The sequence below is a fragment of the Chlorocebus sabaeus genome, chromosome 22 (genome assembly GCF_047675955.1).
Source record: "Chlorocebus sabaeus isolate Y175 chromosome 22, mChlSab1.0.hap1, whole genome shotgun sequence".
NCBI classification, from domain to species: domain Eukaryota; kingdom Metazoa; phylum Chordata; class Mammalia; order Primates; family Cercopithecidae; genus Chlorocebus; species Chlorocebus sabaeus.
Window position 1 is genome coordinate 77090610 of NC_132925.1, and position 20307 is coordinate 77110916.

A 20307-nucleotide genomic window follows, 5' to 3' on the forward strand; every position below is an offset into this window, starting at 1 on the left:
ATCACAAATGAGCCTTTGTATGCTATAAAGTGCCTAGCCTATGCATGATAGGCACTTTTTATGTTTAGTCGGTTCAGCCACCATTGGCAATAGCTGTATTCACCCTTAACCCTTCCAATCCATCCTCTGCATGAGCCAGAATGATGTTTATGTAATGCTCATCTGAACTTCTCACCCATCCTCCCAACATGTCTCACCCTACTCTCTAGCTTTACATTTTTCAATGACGTCTTATTACTTCTAGCATGTTCATAGCGACGCTTAGCTTTCCCATGACCTACAAGACTCCACACACAACTTGGCCCTGCCTGCCTTCCCAGACCATCCCCATTTCACTCTCCTCCTCACCCTTACTCCAGCCACACTGGCCTGCTTCCAACATTTCCTCTGGCCATAGGCCCTTAAGACATGCTATTCCTGTCTGAATTGCTCTTCACTACTCTTTGCCTGGTTAACCTCTATTTATCTTTAGTTCCCAATTCAAGAGCTGCTAGGCCAGACGTCTTTCACAGAATCTTGTTTTCATCCTTTGCAGCAATTATCTCTTAATAAGTTTACATTAATGTACATGGTTATTTGATTAATGTTTGCATTCCTCACTAGATTATCAATTCCATGAGGAAAGAATAGTTTCTGGCTCTTTCTATGCTCTTCATTGTATTCTCAGGACCCGTACCTTGTCTGGAACAGTCTGTGCTTAATAAACATTTGGAGAAAAAAGGGAAAGGAGAAGGAAGGAAAGAAGAAACTGCCTCTGGTACCATCGTTTTTAGAAACTGGTTATTTTCTAGAGATCCAGATCTCTTAAATAAGGATTTTGAAATGTTAAACTAGTTTCCTGACCTCTCAGCTTCCAATTCTCTTCAGTAGCAAAGTGAGGGAGAATATTAAAATGGACTAGTTTGAAAATCCTGTCACTCACTGAACACTAGAGATTTCACAGATGACTTTTGAAGCACTAAACTTTAGAGTGGGAAGAAAGTGCTTGCAGAAGATGTACACAAGGCAGTCATGAGTAGTTAGCATCTCTAGTGCTTTTTGGGCTTCCTTGCAAGAATTCCCAATTAAGCTCCAGTCCATTCTGGCATTTTCTGGTCATTTAGTGATTCACTGCTTCCTAGGGGTGTAGATTCTGTGTGCTAAAGTAGAATAAACAGTGAAAAAAATAGCTCTTGCACTTATCCTTAATTTCCAAAAAAAGTGGAGTTCTTTCTTTGATTCCAGAAATATTTGTATTGTGGTACAGTCACAGAATCTGTGGACTGTGAAATAGGATTCCAATTACTTAAGAAGGAAGGCTCCACCTTTCCAAATTGTGTCTGTCCCTTGTGCTGCCAAAAATTGCTCGATAGTATTTCCTCTGATTATTTTCTTAGTGCCTTTGAATTTGTTAGTTAATAAGGCAGCCTGACAATAAATACTTCATAATGCATCAACAGATACAAACACTATGTGTCTCTTTTGTCATGATTTTCCCCCAAATGAGGTCCTCTGAAGAACAAAAGGCCTGAAGTGCCATTTTCTCCCTCAGTTTTCATCCACACCCAGCACCCTTTATTTTCCCCTACCTGTTACAGAAGTCAGTCTGAAATAAAATGTAGAATAAAGTGGAGGAATCTTGGGGATGATGCAGACATGTTATAGTCATCGAGTCAGTGACTGGAGAACCTGAGCTCTTCAAAATGACACTCTGTAACAAGGCCCCTGAGGGACTGTACTACATGGGAATCCAGTGTAGGTTTTGTTCATGTAGACATGTCAAACAACAAAAATCTTGCCCACCATTTGTTTCTTTCTTGTAGGCCCTATGAAGATCAAGAGAGAAGCCAGTTATAGTTTCTGCCCTCAGAAGTTTCTAGTCTTGTAGGAGGATTAGATGTGTATGCAAATAATAATAACATCAAGATAGAACAAAGTGAGGGCTAGTGGAAGGGCAATAGAAAGAAGATCCATTTTCTTCTTTCTTTCCACTACTACTATTTATTGAAATTTTAACACAGGCCAGGCCCTGTGCCAGTCTCTAAGGTTATAATGTTGAGCAAAGCCATGGAATGCATACCCTAATGGAGAAATAGATGTCAGTCAGGTGACCACACCAACAGATGTACAATTACAAACTAACCTTGGTTCTGTGATGGAGAGGGCATGGTTTTTTTTGAAAGTCTTTGAGAAGAGTCTGAGAGAGACAAGCTTTGGTGAAAAGCCTGCCCTAGGGCAGAAGGATGACAGGTGCCAACTTAGGGAAGTGTAGGGGAGGAGCCTGTTAGACAGGGCAACAGCACATCGGAGGTGGGTTCTGAAGCCAGGAGATCCTAATCAGGCAGAGATGAGTTCCCAGCCAAGAAAACTGTGTCAGCAAAGGTAAGGAAGGGGAAAGCACGGAGGAGGGTGAGGGAAACATCAAATGACCAATTCAGCAGGATCACAGGGAACATGGCGGGAGTGGAGGCTGGAAAGGTGGGCGCTGAGCCTAGACCATAAAGAACCAGAATACGTCCTCATCATTTTTAAAGATTGTCTCGTGGAATCTACATGTTTTCAGAACCTCTCAGGGCTGTAGTATAGGAATGAGCCTCTAAACTCGCACCACCACCACCACCACCAATATTGTCACTATTTCACACAGAGAAATTCTTGCTCTCATAATTTTGTATTATGAGCATCTGGATGGTACTTCCATTTTTAAAAGAGCTACACTGCTTTTTTAAAAATTGAAAATCATCTTCATGGACAGTGGGAGACAGGATCAGATGTGTGCTTTAGATCAATCTGTGGCAGTGGAAGATAGGAGGCAGGGGGACAAGTTGAGTCACTATCACAGTAGTCCAGGGGAGCCATGTTAAAGGGTTGAAGTAAGGAAGAAGTAGGTAATAAAGAGAAAGACACAAATGTATGAAGAGCTGCTAGACAGAGGAGGACAGGAGAGCATTTGGCAAATGATTAGATGTGTGTGACAATGAGAGAAGAAAGTCAAGGAGATGCTGAGGTTTCAGGCCTAAGTGCCTGGAAGAGCCAAAGCCATTTATAACAATAGATAATTCTGCCTGAGGGCCAGCTTGGGGTAGGGTGGGCTGATGTGTTCACTTCATCTGTATGATTTCACTGAATCCTCATACCAGCCCAAAGAGGAAGGTGCTGTGCTTACCCCCATTTTTCAGAAAAGGAAATTAGGCTTATAGACATGAAGCCACTTTTTCAAGCACAGAATTTCCAAATGGCTGACACAACTTGGCTCTTAGCCACTGTGCATTATATCTCACCTGGACAATTTCTGCAGCTGCTCAACTTTTTTTTCCTTGCCTACTCTCCGTCTTCCACTGCCCCCAGAGTAATCCAGAACACAAACCTGATTATGGTGCTCCTTTCCTCAGTAACCTTTAATGGCTCCCCATTGCCTGTAGAGGTAGTTTTCTATTTTTAGAGGTATATAACAGTTTTTTTAAAAGGAAAGTTTATGGAAGGATCTTGATATAAATTATAATTAATTTATCAATGATTCTGTACCCAGTGGAGGACAATATGAGACAGCCTTATTTTTTTCCAGTTTTTACCTTCAGCATTGCTGTGCGGGAACTCCCTCTTCCATCTCCTAATGACTCCTTGTATAGACTTCTTAGCTTTCCAGTCACTTTCAAAAACACAGTCTCATTTACAATGTCAATCTTATGTCCAACTTAAAGCTCATCACCTCCCTGCCTCTTCTGTGACTAGCTTTTCCAGGGTCAATGCAGGGAGTTGAAAAGTGGTGGGCAGTGCTGAGGGGAAAAGGCAAAGTTCATTTTACTTAACTGGGCTGGTGACTGCGATCTCCTCTCCAGTTATTTCACTACCTCTCCATTGGTCTCACTGTGTGGTGGCAGCTAAGTGCTGGTGCTCTCATGAGAGACATGGATGAGTTACTTGGGAACCCATCAGTGGGAGCCCCTACTCTTAGGGAGATATTCATCAGCTTCCTGTCTTCCAACCACACGTGAGCTCCCATCTCTGCGACTTCTTTTTAGAGCTTCCTATAGCTGGGACTCCGTGGGCCAGCATCCACCTCTAGGATGAAGCTCCAGTAAGATGGCCCTAGTTCAGCTACAGTACCTTCCTCAGTGTGCATTTGACCCATAAGAAACCCACACAACGTTGACACACCAAATAGTGGCAGTAGAAATAGAGCCACAAGTACCTCACTCCAGCTGGCTGTCTCCCTCCAATTCTTTGTGTTTTAGATCTGCTCAACTAGACACAAGGGCAGGTCAACCAGCTGGCTGCAAAGCAGACTTCCAAAGAACCATGAAAACAAGATGCTCCCTTTTTTTTCGGAATCCCAATCTCTAAAGGTTATTTTCTTGAAGGGAAGCAACAGGAAGCACCACAGGTGGGGTAAAGAAAAGCCACAGCAATCTCTTTTCTCAGGCTAACGCCTTGGGAACCCTGAGGGATTTCTTTTTCTTTCTAACTGGTCCCTCTCCTCTCCTTTCACAGTTTTCTTCTCATATACAACTGGTGAGGAAAGTCACTGGAATGATAACTGGGGATAGTAGGGCCAGGCTGGACACCTTTTAACAAGCCCTGGAGGGTATGAATTTTCCTCCAAAATTCATGTCTCCAATTCCTGAACACCAGGAAGAATTCCATTCAATACCCTGCTGCAGAAGTTTCCTGAGGTCAACACGGTTTCTCTTTTGCAATTTTGTTCATGTAAAAATTGTGTGTAATAATATGCATGCATTTAGGCTTAAAACATTTTTTAGCAGGGAAAGAATGCTATAAACCTGGGGCCCAGAAATCTCAACTTCTCCCCCACTTATCAGGGAAGAGAAACTAGTTTAAGACGTTCTTCTGTAAAATGAATTCATTGCAATTTCTTTCTTCTATACAAGATAAGTGTGGTTTCTCATTCCAGTGAAAAGAAAAAATTCCTGAGAAACACAGATGTTAGATTCAAGCATTAATTTTTTTTCTTCCTTATGAAATAGTGACATTAGCAAACCTAAAAAGTTAACTAAAAATGGAATTTAGTGAGAAAGGAGGGCAATATATATTTTGCCTTACTGGAAAAAGAGTGGGGATTTTCTACTTTTATCTTAAAGTGAAGTAAATAACGAAATAGTATGATTGCCTTCTAGAAACCTCCTCATTGCCCCTACTTCTACCCCATCCCCAGATTTTCTACCTCTCTTGTTCTGATTCTGTTCTGTGCAGCAGCTCAGGCTTTTAAATCAAGGAGAGGGGATTATGTGTTGGCATGACCCTTTCCCTGCAAGCAACAGGTTGAGGGTGTGGTTTGTGAAGGTGTGATTTGTGAGTGTGTCGGGATCAGCATCCGTGTGACAGAATGTTAGAAGACAGTGAATGCTTCCAGTCACTCTATTGCAGCTGTCTCCTGGAATTAGGAGACTTGTGACATAAATATGCATACAACACAGGGATCAGCAAGACCCTAGTAGTTTAACCCCTGTGTAAGACATTATATACCTCAGTGAAAAAAAACTCCAAAGCACTCCAAAGCAGAATTCCAAAAATACCTGTCTGGATTGTTCTTGCAAATGTGGTGCCTTCTTGAACAAATTTTTTCACCACATATGAACTGTCAAAATTCTCATTCTTATCTCTTTTCTTCCTCAAATTATTTTAGATCTCAGCCCAGCTGGTAATACTGGGAAGGGTTTAACAGCTAGAGGATTAACATTATGAAGTTAAGCCTCCATGTCAGTGTAGTAATGTTCTCTTTGCCCCCATAATCAAATGTTGTCAGGGCAAATATCTTACTTTCCTGAGGTCAGCATCTACAGCAGGGTTTCTCAGCCTCAGCACCAATGACATTTTAAGCTGGATAATTCCTTGTTGCAGGAACTGTCTTGTGCATTGCGTGGTGTTGAACAGCACCCCTGGTCTCTACCCACTATTGGCAGTGGCACCTCTCTCCCTCCATTGTGACAACCCAAAATGTCTCTAGACTTTACCAAATGTCTCCTAGGGACAAAATTGCTCCCCCTTCCCTATCCAAATGACAACTACTGAGAACTCATAGAGATCACAGAATTTTGTAAGAAAAATCCCAATCTGAGCTAGTTTCAAATCTAAACCTTTGTGGGATTTTTTTTTTGTTTTTTGGGGGTTTGTTGTTGTTGTTGTTGTTGTTGTTTTGGTTTTTTGTTTTTGGTGCTAGTGGTGAGGAGGAAGATGAAGAGACTGGTTAATGGAGACTTGACCCCTTTGTCTTATAAATTGTGATGGCTAATGTCACAGTTTATGAAGACTGTCCTGAATTTCTGCAACTCTGCTTCTCTGATAAGAAACTGAAGGTTGCCATGAAATTAATCACTCTAGAGGGGTTTGCAGAGGGAGGTATAGCTCCAACCCTTGGCTGTTCTCCAGTATTGGCCAGTATAAATTTCCAGTGCCTGTTGGTTTAGAGATTAATTATTAATGATAAGGAAGCTTATGAATTTTTCAGAATTTTCTCCCCTTGGGGTGCCTGTCTGACTTCCTATCAGGAGTGTAAGATCCCTTCCAACCCTCCTGCATCAAAGCCCCAGCCTGTCACCCAGGGCGTTATCTTGTTCCATGCAGGCTGGCTGCATATGTTGACTCTAAATTTTTTAATCAGCCATTTTCCAACTCAACTGCACATGTCAGGCTGTAGAGACAGAATCTATTAAGCACCGTCAGAAACCAGCAGGGGCCTTGTGGCATCATGATTTGATATCTCTATGGCAGAATTTCACAATAAAAAATTCACAGGAGTACACAGTTTGCTGAAATGTCAGCAACATGCCCACAGGACTTTAAAGGAAGTGAAACACCATCAACAACAGCAATAATAATCTCTGAACGGTCCTTTCAACTTCTGGAAAAATTTTCACATCCATTTAGGTATCTGATTTTCCCCAAACCCTATACTTTCAGATCACCCACTTATTTTTATGAAATAAAATGAATAGGTATCTGATCCTATCATCCTTAATCAATTGAGTTGATAATGATGGCCATTATGGGTTGAATGATAAAAGCATAGATAATTTTTCAATTTTAAAAAATCACATAGATCATCTTAGGATATTGAAAATTCCCTGTTACATGGAGGATAAAATATTTATAGGCAATCACTCAACAAATATATATTGAACACCCCTTTTGTGTCAGGTACTTGCTGAGATATTAACCTGAAAATCATTTGGGTTTCACTTCATCTTGAAGCCATTTCTCAAAAATGTATTTTTCCACTCTCTTACCTTACAATGCAAAAAGCATTCTTGTTGAAAGGCATCATTTTACAAATCAATTCTGTGTCTAGGAATGTTAGCATAAAAGGACAGTGTATTGATCTGATATATATATTTGGTATTGCTTTTTAAAAACACAATTGCCATCATCGTACATTTACTTTCTTGTGAAAACAAGTTCCTTTTGTAAAGGTGGTTACTTAAGGTTCCTGGATATGTTTTTGTTCCTTCTGAGATTTTACAGTAATTGGGGTAGGAGGAGAGGAGAGATTTGCTATAATCACTACAGAATGTTTTCTCCGAAGACCCTAAAAAGCATGTTCTTAGCTTTTGAAATATAAAAAGACTACATAATCAGGTGAACTACCTAATCTTAAAAACAGTTTCACAGAGGATTAGCCTGGTGTCTGGATTACAAATACAATTTCAAGACATGAGAAGTCATCTGTCTTGATGGTGGTTTACCATTTAAAGTGTTTCTCAGGCTGGGAACTTGTAGATACATTAGAAGTAAATTAGATTACGAGACCCTAGGGCCACCTTAATTGGAACTTCCCCAGTGCTGAATGTGTGTATTGCAACCAATATTGTTTTAATTTATACTGGTTAAAATACTGCTTATTTGCAGGTTTCTCTCTCCGAGGAGATTACTACGTTCTTCTATTTCCCTCCTCTAAGCCAAGGTCATATTTGCCTTTCACAATGCAAATTAAATTATATTACACCACGTTCACTTGAGGTAATTTAAACTCAAGCTAAGTTTAAATTAGATGTATACGTGTCCACATAGGCCAGGTAAACTACAGAATCAAGCAATTTCTAGATTTTCAAATAGATTCTATATTTTAAGCACTTTAACCAGAATCTACAATCTTTTTGAGGCAGACACACTAATGCTTATAAAATATTTTATGTCTTTTTGTTTTCATTTTCTAACTTTCTTTGAAGTTAGGTTAGGGCCATATGATTAGTTTCAGCAAACTGGCTTTGACTCCTCCGTGTTGTGTTTTCCCTGTCACATTGAGCCCAAAAGCCACATGTTGAGGTAGCAGAGTCACACAATGGTGGTGCTTCCATGTGCTTCAATCCCTGAGTGATTCTGTGGAAGAGAGTCCCCCATAATTGGCACTGGGGAAGTAGAGTAAGCAAGAAATAAATGGTTATTGTGTTAAGCAACTGAGATTTCAGGATTAACTTGTTACCATGGAATAAATTAACCTATCATAATTAATTGATTTTCCCTTATAAATTTATTTTTCAATATTTATTTTGTTTTCAGTATAATACATGATTATCCTTGCTTATGATTGACATGGTGTTATGGACCTCAGCTTCGTCAAACATATAAAATCTACTTCCAACTTCTTGAATATAGTGAGAGTAGGCATCTATATAGTCCAACAAATAAGAACGGTCTCATGTGTTAGAGTAGATGATACCCTGATACCTTTGTGCATTTGCACACAGTGCAGTATATTATAAGCAGGACATACTTGATAAACGCCAATAATGTAATTTGGGGTTTTTTAGTTCATTCTTTTTCTCCCATCTGTTGGAGAATTTGGCCGCTTACTCTTTTTAATACCACCTCCTCTTCTTAAGCACAGATACTTTTGAAAGAACTAATAAAAAAAAAATCTACTTGGTTATGGATTTGATACCAGGAACAAACTGTTCCTTTGACAGGTCTTAATCAAGGTGAAACTCACCCTTTTTAAATATTTTTGACTTTGAACAATGGCAACCCCACAGCAGACGTACTCTTCAGAGCAGGCAAAATGAGATAATGATATATGTGGGTAGACTTATGAATAGACCCAGTTTCTACCAGCTACTGTTTAATGATCAGCCTGGGGCTGGAAATTAAGCACATCTTATATTTGTGACATGTTGCTCAAAGGAAACACTGGTGCATGTGACAGTTCTCAAGTACCCTGGAAATGTTTTAATTTAATTAATTCACCTCAGTTTTAATTGACATGGGCAGCTCTGTGATTTACAGATCTGAATGTTTTTTACTATTTGAGAGCTTTCTTACACACCTGCACACACACACACCACTCACCTGCATGCACATACACATTCACTAAAGCCATAATTGCAGAAGCTGGAAAATTCAATTTCATTTTGACCTTGTCAGTAATTTTATACTGTGCTACCAGTGCTTGAAAATGAGATTCACTTCTCCTTAAAATAAAGAGCAGGGTTTTTTTTTAGCAAAAGCATTCGATTTGATTAGAGGTATTTTAAACATCACTGGATGTTTTTCTGGACTTCCTGTTGAGCACATTATTTTGCCATTTATAAAATGCTTTTTACCATGACTTGATGCTGCTTAAAGAGCAAAATTATTTAACAGTACAAAAAGGCATTTTATTTCCTGTAATGTTTATGTCAAAATATCCAGAGAATATAATCCCCTTTGGCTTGTTTTGAAAAAGTGAACATTACCCATCAAATCAACTACCCAAACTAAATTTCAGAAATTAGTAAAAACTAAATTCAAAAATGAATGGCAATGAAAATAATTATTTAAATATATGTAATGTTTTAGTTTGAAAAAAATAACTCTTCTTTTTGTTGAAAGAATTCTGAAAGTTATCAAGTTCTGTGTTTATCCTGCTTTCACAGTTAATAACATAATGCCTGAAACAAGGCAAATGTTTAGTGAATATTTTAAATGGTTAGTTGAATACTAATATTTCCAATTTCCAGGTGAGGAAGCAGAGACTCCCAGAGTTTAACTGGTTCACACCTCTATTATTCACACCACTTTAGTCAGTTATTCTCTGTCCTTTCTGCACTTAAATACTCACTTTCATTTACTCATTCAACAGAATTTAATAGGTTTAAACCATTTGCGTTCAGATTTCTGTTTAGGTCATGATTTGAGCACCTATTAAGTGTCAGACACCACACTAAGTGCCTGGAAAAACATCTCATTAACTCCTCAAAACATCCCTGCTACATAGATATTATTGTCTCTATCTCAAATTTAACTATGCAAATATTTCTTACTCCCTTACCATACATCAGTTATTGGCTATTTTTATAATGAACAAGACAGACAAGGTCTTTGCCAAAGGCACTTACAGTCTTGCACAGAACATGCCAAGAAGCAAATCACACAAATGTGATGGGAGTGATAAAACAGGAGATTCAGGATGTTAGGGTGACCTAGAAGAGGTGACCTTGGCTGAGACCAAGAAGGCCCCTAAGGTAGTAATATTGAGACTAGACTTTGGGTTAATGATTTAGTGTTAACCAGACAAAGATGACAGAGGGCCAGGTGCAGTGGCTCACATCTGTAATCCCGGCATTCTAGGAGGCCCATGTGGGAGTCTGAGGCTAGGGGTTCAAGACCAGCCTGGGCAATGTAGCATGACCCCGTCTCTACAAAAAATACAAAAATCAGCTGGGCATGATGATGCTTATAGTCCCAGCTAGTCAGGAGGCTGTCGTGGAAGAATCACTTCAGCCCAGGTCAAGGCTGCAGTGAGCTATGATCTCAACATTGCATTCCAGCCTAGGCAACAAAGAAAGACCCTGTCTCGGGGTGGGGGGGAGGGGGGGAATGATGACAGAAGAGGAAAGAGAATTCACATGGACCAGAGGCCAAGCAAGAGTATGTCATGTTTGCAAACCTAGAAGTACAGAATGGTCTGAACCTAGAGAACAAGATGGAGTAGTGGGAGATGAGCCTGGAAAGCTGTTCAGGAGCCAGATGGCAACAACTCTCAAAGCTTTGATAAGGATCTCAGGCTCCTACTACCAAGGGAAATGGAACGTTATTGACAGGTCTTAAGCAGGAGAGTAACATGAGCAAATGCACGTTCCAAAAAGATGAGCAGCCTGCCTTGCAGAGCATGAGTTAAATTCTTGCTTCATGGCATGTGGTTCGCAGCATCAGCACCACCCAGGAGATGTTTACAAGGATGAATTTTTGGTTGTCACCTCAAGCCTACTGAATCAAAACTCTCCCAGGGTGAGGCCCAGGACTCTGTGTTTTAACAAGTTCTCTGGTTGATTTTTATGGGCATCAAAGTTGAGAACCACTGGATTTTGATAGAGGTTTTCAACCTTGGCTGCACATTGGAATCACTTGGAGGGCTTTTTAAAAATTGGCTGGGTGTGGTGACTCACACCTGTAATCCCATCACTTTGAGAGGCTGAGGTGGGTGGATCACGAGGTCAAGAGATCGAGACCATCCTGGCCATCATGGTGAAATCCCGTCTTTACTAAAAATAAAAAAATTTAAAAAAAATTAGCCAGGCATGGTGGCATGCACCTGTAGTTCCAGCTTCTTTGGAGGCTGAGGCAGGAAAATCACTTTAACTCAGGAGGCGGAGGTTGCAGTGAGCTGAGATCACGCCACTGGCACTGCAGCCTGGTGACAGAGTGAGACTCTATCTCAAAACAAACAAACAAACAAAAAATACTGCTGCCTGGGCCCCAATCCAGAATATCACATTTAGTTGGTCCGGGTGCAGCCTCAACATTAGGATTGCCTTTTATTTCTCTCTGGGGATTCAAATATGCAGCCAGGAGGGAGAACTGCTGTGTATCATAGGGAAGCAAGAGAGGATGAATGTGGAATTGGTGATTGAGGATGGAGATGATGGCAGCCTGGCTTAGGGAAGTGAATACACAGCATAGATGGATTCAAGAGATATTTAGGAGGTGACTGCACAGCTAGGAAGGGATAGACCAGGCATAGTCCCCTGCATTTTTCTTCACTAAACCACCTGCTTCCTCTATACCCTGGGGTTCGGCTGCCACATTCACACAGAAAGACAACACCCACTCTCTTCTTTGAATGGCTTCAGTTCCCTATGTCTTCAGGATAGTGCAGGTGAATTGGACAGTCTCCCAGCCCCAGATATAAAGATCATTAAGATAATCCATTAAAAAAAAACACAGCTGCGTCCTCTATGCTGGATAAAAAACATAGTCTCTGGCCTCGATGGTACTAAATTATAGCCTTAACCTTGTAACCCATCATATTTGGGGCATTATGCTAAGTACTTTATGAGTACTCTCTTCTTTCATTTTCATAACTAGCCTCTGCTATTGGCATTGTTACTGTTAGGACTCCCACTTTGCAAATAAGGCCACAGACAGAGAGAGCTTAGTAGATTGTCCAATGTCACAGAGCTAGAAAGTGGCAGAGCAAGGATTTGAAGCCAGATCTGTTTCCAGCTCCTGGGTCTCTGACTACCATCTGCTATGGCTGCTCTGGAGTGGAAGAGAGAACTAAGGCACAGGACACATAGAAAGCTTGCTAGCAATTCCTATAAAAGTGGGTTGATGCCTGTCTAAAGTAATCAAGGAGGGCTTCTTGAAGAAAGGCCTGAAGCCAAATTCTGAATGACACATCAGACTTGAAATAGTAGAAAGAAGAGGGGAGGTCATTTCAGGACTGCGGGGAAGATGGGGAAGACTGGTTGAGCACTACAGGATCATAAAGAACTGGATTGGTTTTCTGTTTGGGTTTTTTTTTTTTTAATGTATTTATTTGCTGCTTGCTCAGAAAATTGCTGCATTTGGAGCTCTTGGGTTATATTTACTGCATTGCCAGAAGCCAGCAAAGACATAAAACTGGTGACTCAAATGCAGGCAGGGTTGTCATTGGCTGGCAAAACTTGGGAGCTAAACCCTGCATTTTGCAATCAAGGAGAAGTACATTGTTCAAAATGGAAACTTTGACCTACCCAAGGTCTTCTCTTGGAGAGGAAATAAGGCATGATAAAGAAAGACACAAATGATCTTATTTTAGCTCTTCCACAAATTAGGTAGTATCATCTCCTTGGATGATTTTTTGTAAAAACAGAATGTAATTGACTGCATGGGAGACCAAACTCCATGTTCTTTCTACAAATAACCCTGAAACAGAGCCCTTAGTGAAGCCTCGGATGGATGGCAAGGCTGCAGATTTCATCAGATTCTCTTCCAGTAATAATAATAGAGTTGTATACACCTACAATGTATTGAACCTCTGCTGTCTGAGAATATTTATTGTCATCATTACAATAGTCCTTTGAGGTTATTATTTTAGTGCTGCAGCTATAGATGCTCCAAGAGGTTAAGCATCTGGCCCTGATCACACAGTGAATATGTGTCACAGGCAACATTAGATCTCAAGGTTTTCTGATTCTGAAATCTATGATTTTTTTTCCTAAGGATTATTCCCTCTATCTCAAGTTAATTATCTCTGAAACCACAGGCAAACTACTTAACCTTTTAAAGCTTGGTTTCTTACCCAAAAGGGGAGGAAATCTGTTATACTACTTTAAGTGCTACAGAATCAGAATTTGTGTAAGGGAGAATATATGCAGGCTGTGGAATGCCAAGGACTAATGGCTGCTAAGATTTACTGAATGTGACTGCATGCCAAGAACTCTGCTAATTGTCATACGCATCCATTTTATTTAATCTCTTATCGATCCTGTGAGGTAGGTATTATCATTATTATTCCCATTTTAGAGTTAAAAGAGTTGGAAAAAAAATAAAAGCTAGGGCTCAGAGAGGTCCAATCACTTTCCTAGGATTGCTGAGCTTTAAAGTGGAAAGGCAAAGATTTGAACCTGGACAGTGGAGTGGGGGCACCTGCTGACTGTGTTTTACAGGCTCTACATTAAAGGTGGACACACAAGAGACAGGCTTTAGGAGATAAGAGGAAGGAATTTGGAGGCAGCAGCCAGGCCTTGAATGCTGCAAAACAGCCACAGTTCAAACCCCAGTGCAGTCTTGTGGCAGGAGCTTGGGCACCCCCATCTCCTGGTTGGGAACTGACACTGTCCCAGCTGTAACTTTCCAGACTGCAGTGCACCAGGAAGGCAGCATTTGCTGGAGCAGCTTGTCTCTGAAGGAGGATAAAAAAACATGGGACTGTGGAGGAAAGGAGGGCCCTGCCAGCTGATGGGAGTGCTTTGTGGGGAGGTGCCTCCACCCTCCTCTGCAGTGGCTCTTGGCAGCCTCCATCTCAGACACTAATCCCTGGGAACCCAGGGGGCACACTGGGAAATAGAGAGAAAACAAAGTGAACAGACTGAGTTAAACCCAGGTCAGCAGGTGGTTTGCACTGCAGCTGCTTGTAGAGAACCCTGTCTCTACCCCCAAAGCCCAGAATAAGGAAAGATTTAATCGGGAAAGAGACTGGTTATAGGCCAGCAAAGTTCAGTCTTTACCGATTTCTGCAGAGAATGGCACTTGCTGGAACGCAGCCACTAGGCAGCAATACAGAGCAAGGTAGAAGTGAGTTGATTGGGAATTTGGTCCCAGCCCTCACTGATCATTGTGCGACTGTGGGTAGGTCATTCTCCCTTTTCGGGTCACAGCTGATTAACTCAGTCCTGTAGCCAGTGATGCAGTCATTTTATTCATCTGCCAGGCATTTACCCAGAGCCCACTCTGTATTTGCCACTGTAATGTACAAGTAGCACCTACATAAGGAGGTACCAGGGATCCAGAGGTAAGCAAAATAACACACATCCCTGCACTTATGGAGCTTACAGCCTAGTAGGCAAACATCAAATCACATAAGTATATGTAAATTACGTGGTGATATATGTTAGTAAGGGAAAGGAAAAGGTGCTTAATTATAAGGAGAGACAGGAGAAATTCACAAATCTGGTGAGAAGAGCAGAGTTGCTGCAAAGCTGAAGGATGAAGGATAAGAAAGGGTTACCAGTCAGGGGAGAGATAAGGAAGAGTGCTCCGAACATCAGGAACAGCCTCTGCAAAAACCTTGCAGCAGAAGAAAGCTAGCCCTCCCAAAAGCCTGAGCGAAGTATCCAGTGGAGCATACTGAGAGAGGATGTGGTGCCTGACAAGGCTGCAGAGCTCAGCAGGGGGCCACACCCCCAGTCTGAGGTTACTACATTATCCCTGAAAATCCTTCCAGCCAGTCTGGATCACTAATCATTTTAGTCCTGAGACTGAAGTTGGTTCATTTACTCTGAGGCTGAGAACGATAGATTTTTCCAGAAAACAGAACCATTATTCAAATAATGCATAAAGTAATCTGCCTGTTTCTGTTTACATTTTCTATGTATTTGAATCACATCCTCTCTTTGGTTGACCGAAGGCTGCCTCTTGCCAGCGACACTGATGACTTTGGAAGAGTCTAGTGTTGAAGTTGTCTCCTTATCATCATTAGCACAGGAGCACCAGAAAATTCAGGCATCCCCGGAGGTAGCTGGTACCCAAGGATGTCTCCCGGGTGTGCTGTCAAGGCCAATTCTCCAAGGCCTCTGAAGCTAATGAGGAGACTCCAGGCCCAGGACCTGTGACAATTTCTTCATCACCCTAGAGGTCAGACAGGGCATTCCCAGGTGTGAATTCTTTTCTGCTGATACATAGACCTATTTGCATAGTAGGATTGCTTCCTCCCTGTCTCCCCCCACCCCTAAAATCTGTCTTCAGACATGAGAAAAATGAAGCACACAGGAAAATTGCCTCGGTGAGCACATCCCAGAATGTGTTCCTGGGAACACATGATCAGATCCTTTTGGGAATGTGGGGCTGCATGAGGTTGCCTTGGTGCAGGATTTCTTGCTCGTGTGTGTTGTGTGTCTCCAGGAATGGGATAGAGTGAGTTTCCAGACTTTATTTGACCACAGAATCCTTTCTCATCGAGGATCTAGAGAACCTGCAGGACTGATATTCCCTAGAATATAACTTTGGGAAATACCAGTCTAGGCTTTTCAGATAATCCTGAAACATAATAGCTGAAACCTTGTCATTTCTCTCAGATGAAGGGACTGCACATAGAGAGGTCATGACTTTGGCTCAAGATCCCACAGCTAAAGGCAGACTAAGGATCAGAACACAGGTTCCTAACATTCATTCCAGGGTTCCAGGGTTCCCAACCCTGGTCTGATTTCTTTCATAAACCGTAAAGGCAGGGAGGAGAATTAACATCTGGTGACTCCCCATTCTAAAATAGGGGATAACTCTATAAACTTTTCTAAACTGCAGGACCTCTATGTGCCAACACCTACCTCACTGGGTGCTTTGAACGTGTATCATCTGACTTAATCCTCATAACATGCCAGGGTAGGTATCTTTTCCCAGTTTTACAGATAAGGAAACTGAGGCTCAGAAACATTCAATTGCTTGTTCAATCCCTGTCAGTATGGAAATTGAAAAAAAAAAAAAAGCCAAGATTGGAACCAAGTCAGTCTAACTTCCCTTGGACAATGCAGCACATTTTGTCTTTTTGTCCTTTCAGATAGCTATGCAAGACAAAATGATGTCCACTCTGCAGATGAGGAAACTGAGACGTGGTGAGGTTAAGAAACTTGACAAGGTTGCAAGGGTGCAGCTCCACTCTGCTATATCTCAAGTCTGTGTTTAAATTGGCCCTACAATGACAGGACAGAGTTTTCATCTCTGCATTGATGAAAGAGTACCACCCGTGAGCTAGAGACAGTTGCCTCTGGTAGGCTTGAACTGATGGCTCAAGCAATACCTGTCTATACTTATGCAGTGCTGGGCTTAGTTCTCCATCACTTTAAAGGAAAAGCCCAAGGAAATATTTCCCTTTGCTTGACTGACAAGTCAAAACAACCACACAGCCTCTGCTTGACCTCTTCTAGTAGGAAGATTATTTGTCTAATTAGGTAAAGAGCCTTTATGCACGTGTACATTTTTGAACCCTAATGAGCTGTCAATGTGAAAGGCTTGCCCTTGGCTCGGTTCTCCAGCTGATCGTTCCTTTCCTCGGTGGAAAAGACCAGCGCAATAAACAGAACCTCGTTTCCATGGAAGCTCACTCTCTAACTTTTTCTTTCCAGTCCTTGAAAAGGTAATTACTTGATTTCTCTTTATATTTTGGGATTTCATACAGTGGAGCTGTCAAGCTCCTCACGCGAGGATGGCCTTCTCTATCATGCCAAGCTATTTTAGGGAGCTTCAGTTGCATTTCCCTTTTCATCCTCTCTTCAGATCATTAGCTGTCAGGCAGCAGTGGCCACCTTCTGGTCACTCCTGCTAATTAAAGTCTAACAGAGCAAGGGGACTCGACCCCAGAGAAAGTAGGCGACAGAAAAGCCAGGGAAATTTGTCAAGAAATGGGAGCCTCTGATCATATAATTTCTGCTGCACAGACTGTCAGACCGAGACCCCACATTCACATCAGCGAGGGACACTGTCCCATCTGGTGCCTTCTCTTCTGAACCTTTGACGCCCCATTGTGGCCCATGTCAGAAATGCAGCCAACATGGACTGCTCTAAAATAACAACACAAGGAGCAGCAGCCACCATTCATGAGGGTTTGCTGCATGACAAGCCACGGACTGAGCACTTTATATCCATTGTCTCCGTTGATTCTCATGACAACCTCGGGTCTCATTAACCTGATTATTCAGATAAGAAGAGCTGGAGCACAGAGAGCTTAAGTAACTTGCCCAAGGTCACACAGCTACTAAGTGGCACAACCAGGATAAGGACACACCCATTGCTATTATTTCTTAAGAAGGAATCCAGCACTGCTACAGCCTCTCCAAAAGAAATGACAGAGGGTTGACATTTCTCTGCCCCCAGTGGTGGCTCTATGGGTAAAACTGGCACGTGTCTACAAGGAACAAAGCGAGGTTGCTGAGCTAGTTAACTGTCAGGATCAATTAGAAAAACCAAACAAGGCACTTAAGTATGAAGCCAGCATAATGCAGAGCAAGAGTTCCAGTTTGAGGCAGAGCAGACTTGGTTTCAGGTGACTAGTACCACTTAACCAGATGTGTGATTTGGGCCATGTTCCTCTACCTTACCAAGACTCAGTTTCCTCATCTGTCAAATCGGGATAATGACACCAACCTAACAAAGTTGTTGTTTCACATGTGGAATTTTCTAAACTGCTCTGTGGAATGTTTGATTTTTGGTGGAATAACTGTGTAAAAGACAAGGTTAAATGCAGTTAAAAACAATTATTTACTCTAGAATTTCTCAAAGTCTTGATTATGCTGACATATTACTAATTTTCAAGAGGAATCTTCATTTCCTCACCCCAGAATCCTTTTTCGTGTGTGAATGCACTTTAGCCTCTGTTTCTTGGTACCCTTTAGAAAAGGCTGTAAACAGGTCATAGAGTATTTGGTGTTTGGTACAGGCATCAATAAATGCTAATCCCTTCTTCTTTATGCCCAAATCATGTCTGTTCTTGCTGGATTTAAGCTCCATGGAGTCAGGGACTTGTTCCATTCTTATTCCAATATCGTGACATATCAAGATATTCCATAAAAATTTAATGAATGAATGAGTAAATCAGTGAACTAATGAATAAAAGAATAAATTAAGCTTAATGTAGACCTTGCCTACTCGTCTTCATTACCAGCATTTTCTGCTGTTTCCAGTTGCATTCTATGAAGCCAGTAGGAGAACCCAAATGCCTCTGGAAAATTTAGTAACGGAACTGGTTCTGTTGGGCTGTATTTTACCGCTTCTGTTTTAACCTGTATGAGCACCATATCTTCTGATGAAATTCTCCTAATCAAATCATTTAGCTGTTAACCAACTTTAGCCAATAACCAAATCATTTTGCTGCTTCCCAGTGAAACAGTTGAATGTTTCATTTGCATATGTATTTTGAACAAGACATTTCTGAGTGTTCCCAGTGGATTTGCACTTAGAGCTGAAGAACTCTTGGGCTTCCCAAGGGAATAAAAAGAAATGCAGCTCATTGGAGCCTAAAAACAGCACTGAGGACACTGTATTTCCCACGTGTGTGTATCTGTCAACAAGTGGTTATTGGGATGGACCACTGGTCAGTCATGTGACTGCTTTTGGGTGGTGTGCTTTACATTTGTTTAGAATAGAATTTCCAACTCATGTTCTATGAGCATTATGCGAAAAAAATGAAAATTCTAGCTTCAGTTTAAAAATGGTTGCACTGGGGCCAGGCACAGTAACTCACACCTGTAATCCCAGTACTTTGGGAGGCCAAGGCAGGCATATCGCGAGGTCGGGAGTTCGCAGGTCAGCCTGGCCAACCTGGTGAAACCCTGTCTCTACTAAAAATACAAAAATTAGCTGGGTGCGATGGTGTACACCTGTAATCCCAGCTACTCAGGAGGCTGAGGCAGGGGAATTGCTTAAATCCAGGGGGCAGAGGTTGCAGTGAGCTGAGATCGCACCACTGCACTCCGGCCTGGGCAAGAGAGCAAGACTCAATCTTGGGGGGAAAAAAATAAATAGTTGAGTTGGTCAAAGTCTAACAAATTTTCTTACTGCAGAGTTTCTCAAAGACTTTGTAACAGAACACCCTTTGGAAAATGCTACCTTAGAATACTTAGCCAAATGCTGCAATCTAGTTTTCATGATCTAAGGAATAGTCCTTCTCCCAAACTGTGGAAAGGGGAAGATAAAGTGATGCGGTTCCTGAATTGAACAGGGTGATTAAAATGTACAGCGTAAAGCCAGATGGATTTTCAATATGTTTCGTAAAATAAACCAAAGAAGATTAATCATGATGCTTCAAAAGTATGACCATACATTTTCTAGTGTTATTGTTTATATCATATTCCAAATAACTTATTTGCTATATCATTTCACAGCATAGGTGAGAATCTTTTTTTTTTTTTTTTTTTGTAGGCAGGGAGCTTAAAACATTCTTCTAAAACTGATTTTAGAAGAAAGGGACTTAGAAAACTCACATATTTCTTATGCTACTTTTTGTTTTGAATTAATACATACTAAGAAGAGGAATGAAAACCAATTTATTTGAATGCCACTGCTCCTTAGTAAACTTTTCTGTGAATAAAATATAATTTGCTGAATAAGCAGACTCAATACAACTTGAAAGACAATGCTAGCTTTGCTTGGAAATGATAGTTTCAACTCATAAAATGGAAATGAGCAACTATGGCCTGCTACCTGTTGTAAATAAAATTTTATTAGAATACAGTGGGTCTCATTCACTTACAGCCCTTACATTCACTTATATATTATCTATACTTACATATTGTCTAGTGCTGTTTTCATCTGCAAGGAAGGAGTCGATTTATTGCAACAGAGATCTTATGACCCTCAAAGCTTAAAGTTTTGAATATAGGGCCCTTTACAGAAATGTCTGCTAGTCCTTTCAAAGAGTCATAG

At 41.2% G+C, this 20307-nt stretch overlaps 1 protein-coding gene across 13 annotated transcripts in view; it reads left to right on the forward strand.

Moving 5' to 3' along the window:
• Positions 1-20307, forward strand: part of CADPS (calcium dependent secretion activator) — a 483060-nt gene that overhangs the window by 191259 nt on the left and 271494 nt on the right. The window lies entirely within an intron of this gene.